Below are 5,001 nucleotides of genomic sequence, written 5' to 3'. Positions count from 1 at the left end.
TCAAGAAGCTCTGCCAGACTCTACTACCAGCACTGACGGGGGTATATCTGACCAGACTGCCAGCCCAGGACCCACTTCCGTAGTTACTAATCAACCCCGATGCAGTCCAAGTCCTGATCCCTCCAAATATGGCCTCCGCCCGCGACCCACTATAGCCCAGGCTGGACTGCACCTGCTCTGACAACTTCCAGGACAAGGGACAGAGCTAGTAACCATGCCTGTCCCATGGTCCCCAACTGACTTATTTAACCTAGCTCGAGCTTTTCCAAAAATTAGGGAAGATCCTGCAAAATTCCAAAAGGAGCTCCAAACCATTATGACTTGTTATGACCCTACTTGGACAGATTTAAATCAACTATTGAGAGCCATCCTTCCCCGAGAAACCTTTGAAAGACTTCATGTGGCAGCCCACTGGCCAGCCCAAGATCCCAGCATCCACGAAGAGTTAGTCGATGCTCAAAATAAACTACTAGATGCGGTACTTATAATTTGCCCACGAAAAGCCGATTGGACTAAGATTAGTACATGCAAACAAAATAAGGGGGAAGACCCAGCTGATTACCTCCAGAGATTAAAACAGGTGTTTGAACGCCACTCGGGTATGAACGACCCTGAACAAAATGCACCATGAGCCGTGGCTGCTGCCTTTGTTCAAGGACTTTTACCCAAGATTTCAAGTGAAATTCAAAGGGTAGTAATCGACTGGGAGGGCAAATTGCCAGAATTATTAGCTGCTGCACAACATTTCCAAAAGAAATTAGAAAAATCAAAAGAAGATACTGAGACCAAATTAATGGCCCTTTAGATTCAACAATTACAAAACTATAGTGGAAATCAAAGGGAAAAGGGAAGGGGCAGAGGAAGAGGCAGAGGGGAAGGACAATTGAATAAGGGACAGATACCAATACCTAACTCCGGCCACATGGTCAATGGGGTCTACAGAAACCAGTGCCATTATTGCAAACAAACTGGTCACTGGAAATCTACGTGTCCCAGCCGACCCGGTCGGACCCCAAACCCCGCCGTTTTCCCTCCCGCTCTCCCCAACCAAACCCCAACCCTGGACCACTATAATAACCCTGCATAGGACAGCGCAGAGGATTGTGACATCATTGCCCTTTTGATTCCCCTAGATCAGTCTGGACCCAGCCTGCAGTGCCTTGTAAATGGTCAAACGATATCTTGCTTAGTTGATACTGGTGCTTCCTGCTCTACTTTAAGAGTTTCAGAATTCTCCCATGTTCCAGTTTCAACAGAAATTGTGAATGCAATGGGTATAAGCGGTCGGTCTATCCCTCACCTTGTGTCTCAACCCTTGTTGGTTACTATTGGACCTATTTCTGAGCAGCATGCCTTTTTGCTCAGCCCGTCTGCACCAGTTAATCTATTGGGAAAAGATGTGTTATGCAAATTGGGTTGTGTCATTTATTGTACCCCGGATGGTATCTATCTTGACATACCAGAACCCGGAGAAGAAGCAATACTGACACTATTACAAGAATCTGACCTTAGAGGCACCGAGTCTGACCCTTCCTCATTGCAACAGGAACTGTTAGCACAGGTGCCTCCACAATTATGGTCAACCCATTCAAACGAGGTAGGCCAAATAATAAGTGCTGAACCCGTACACATTACGCTAAACACAACAAAGCCTCTCGCTTGTGTCCTGCAGTTCCCCATTTCCAGAGAAGCCGAAGAAGGAATTTAACCTGTTATCACCTCACTATTACAACAAAGGATTATTATTCCCACCCACAGCCCATGTAACACTCCTATCCTCCCAGTAAAGAAACCTGGGAAAAATACTTACCGATTTGTGCAAGACCTCCGAGCAGTTAATGCTGCGGTCTTACCCTCTTTTCCCATTGTCCCTAACCCTGCAACTATTCTGTCTTGTATTCCAGCCACAGCTACCTATTTTACCATTGTGGATCTCTGTTCGGATTTCTTTTCTATCCCAGTCCACCCAGATAGCAGATTTTTGTTTGCCTTTATTTACCAAGGACTCCAATACACCTGGTCCCGGCTCCCTATGGGTTACTGCAAGTCTCCAATTCTTTTTTCCCAAATTTTAAAGAAAGACCTGGACTCCATAACGTTTGACGTGGGTTCTACCTTAATCCAGTATGTAGATGACTTAATGCTGGCTTCTCCCTCCTTAGAAGCCTGTAAACAAGATTCACTTACCCTATTAACTGTGCTTGCCCTTAAGGGTCATAAGGCATCTAAATCTAAATCGCAGCTACGTCTCCCCCAAGTGCATTACCTAGGGCACAATATTTCTGCAGGGGAAAGACACCTATCTTCTTCCAGGATCAATGCCATCCTACAAATACCTAAGCCTACCACTCGTAAACAAATGAGAAGCCTTTTGGGAATGGCAGGATACTGTAGGCAATGGATCCTTGGATATGCATCAATCGTGAAACCCCTGCAGAACCTGGCCCTAGATTCAGTCCCTGAACCTCTTATCTGGTCCCCTGAGGCTGAACAGTCTTTTATATCCTTCAAGCAAGCCTTGTCTCAAGCGACTGCTCTAGGATTACCCAACTACCAGAAACCTTTTACCCTTTATTGTCATGAAAAAGGTGGGTTTGCTCAAGGGGTCCTGACTCAAACCCACGGAGAAAAGATCTGTCCTGTTGCGTATTTTAGCACTGCATTAAACCCAGTAGCAGAAGGACTCCCTCCCTGTCTCTGTTCAGTTGCTGCAGCAGCCCTGTTAGTAGAAAAGGCTGAGACTCTAGTTTTGGGATGCCCTTTGATTGTGGCCATTCCACATGCTGTTGCTGCCCTACTCTTAAAAGGTAAAGCCCAGCATTTATCCAACTCGAGGCTAACCAAATATGAAAACTTCCTTCTTTCAGCCTCTAATATAACCCTTACCAGTTGTACAGTATTAAATCCTGCCGCACTCCTTCCCACTCTTTCTGATGGTGATCCTCATGATTGTTTGTCTGTCACTGAACATCTCCTTACTCCTCGCCTTGATCTTCAAGAAGTCCCTTTGTTAAATCCTGATTTAGTTTTGTTTGTTGATGGTTCTTGCCTTAGAGATATCCTGGGTAACCTTGTCTCTGGATATGCTGTATGTACTCAGCACCAAGTGTTAGAGGCACACCATCTGCAACATGTTTTGTCTGCTCAAATTACTGAATTAATAGCCCTTACTCGTGCATGTATATTAGCTAAAAATATGTCTGCAAACATTTACACTAATTCTCGTTATGCCTTTGGAGTCGTCTATGACTTTGGTCAACACTGGAAGCAGCGGGGGTTCCTCACTTTGGCTGGAACCCCCATTCAGAATGGACAATATGTTGATGCATTATTGTAGGCACTGCAGTTACCCGCCGCCCTAGCCATAGTTAAATGTCAAGCCCACCTTACCTCTTATGATGATGTCACGCGTGGAAATGCCCTACCTGATCAGGCAGCTAGGAATGCAGTCCTTTCCGGCCCTCCTGCGCTAGATTTCACTAACGTTTTCCTTTTGTCAGACCAGTCACCCCTGGCAAGTCTTACTAAGTTAACAGAACTACAAGATCAGGCTTCAGAACAAGAAAAAGAAGACTGGCTATGACAAGGGTGCCAATTGCACCTGGATACCTTGTGGCACTCCCCAGATGGCCGCCTGGTAGCACCCAAGGCCCTTTTACCATACCTTGCCCGTGTGACCCACTCAGTGGCTCACATGAGCAAAGGGGATATGATTGCTACAGTACAGCGTGATTGGTTTGCCCCACATTTTTCTTCCATAGCACAAAAGTACTGCAGAACCTGTCCTATCTGTCTGTCCCATAACATAGGCCAGAAAGAAAAGACCAAACCCTCAGCACACCCTCCTCCATAGGGACCCTTTGTGAACTAACGAATGGATTTCATCCAAATGCCTGATATGTTTTCAGGATGAGTAGAAGCATATCCTTGTAAGCGAGCTGATGCAAAAACCATCACCAAGAAACTGTTGAGAGAATTCATACCTAGGTTTGGGTTGCCCCTCATTTTGGACAGTGATAGAGGAACCCACTTCACAGGACAGGTCATTCAGAACTTGTGTAAAGCCTTAGGAATTCAACAACACCTGCACTGTGCATACCACCCCCAGTCTAGCTGAGCTGTGGAAAGAAAAAATTCTGATCTGAAAACTAGATTAGCAAAAATATGTGCAGAAACTAGCCTGAAGTGGCCAGATGCCCTACCCACAGCTCTCATGTATATTAGAAACACTGCCAACCGGAAGTATGGACTATCTCCACATGAGATCTTTATGACCAGACCTCTGAGACTGCCACACACCCCTCCGCCAAACCCACAAGAATTTGACTTACAGTTAACGGTTAATGTGATACTGGACTATTGTAAACTGTTAATACTGTGTATCAAGTCTATCCACTCACAGGTTCAAGAAGTCCTTTCAACACCTGCAACGGAACCCTGCCCCTCCCTCCAACCTGGAGATTGGGTCTACGTGAAAGTCCACCAGAGAAAGCCAGCCCTGGAACCACATTGGAAGGGTCCATTCCAGGTACTCCTCACCACTAACACTGCTGTAAAGTGCCAAGGCACCAATACTGGATACATGCCTCACACTGTAAAAGGACCTCTGCACCTGAAAAAATAAGGTCAGAGGAGCAGGGTGTAAGTGTTCGTAACCTCTCCCCTGCACAGGGAGAGGATTTGCCACATCAGAGGGAAAAAGACGTGCTACAACCTCAGCCATATAATTTGAGAAGCAGAACTTAACCCCTATCCAATGATCTACAACAATTCTTCCCCTGAAAACTCTACCAATCCATGGACTAATTCTTGACAACTATTGGGACTTAGAGGCGAGACAAGGACAAATTGCTTTTTGCTTAATGGTATTGATTGTGTTAATGCTTATTGTACTGTGGAAATCAAAGTTTTAAAACGTTGGGCCCCATTTGTAGCAGGCAAGGGTGAGTTGGAAGATTGTACTGCACCATAATAGTGGTATTAGTGGTAATAGTAGTTGGT

Source organism: Emydura macquarii, unplaced genomic scaffold (assembly GCF_026122565.2).
Source record: "Emydura macquarii macquarii isolate MOO-44397 ecotype Brisbane River unplaced genomic scaffold, CSIRO-AGI_Emac_v2 contig_1682, whole genome shotgun sequence".
Classification (NCBI taxonomy): Eukaryota; Metazoa; Chordata; order Testudines; family Chelidae; genus Emydura; species Emydura macquarii.
This window is presented reverse-complemented; position numbering follows the sequence as displayed.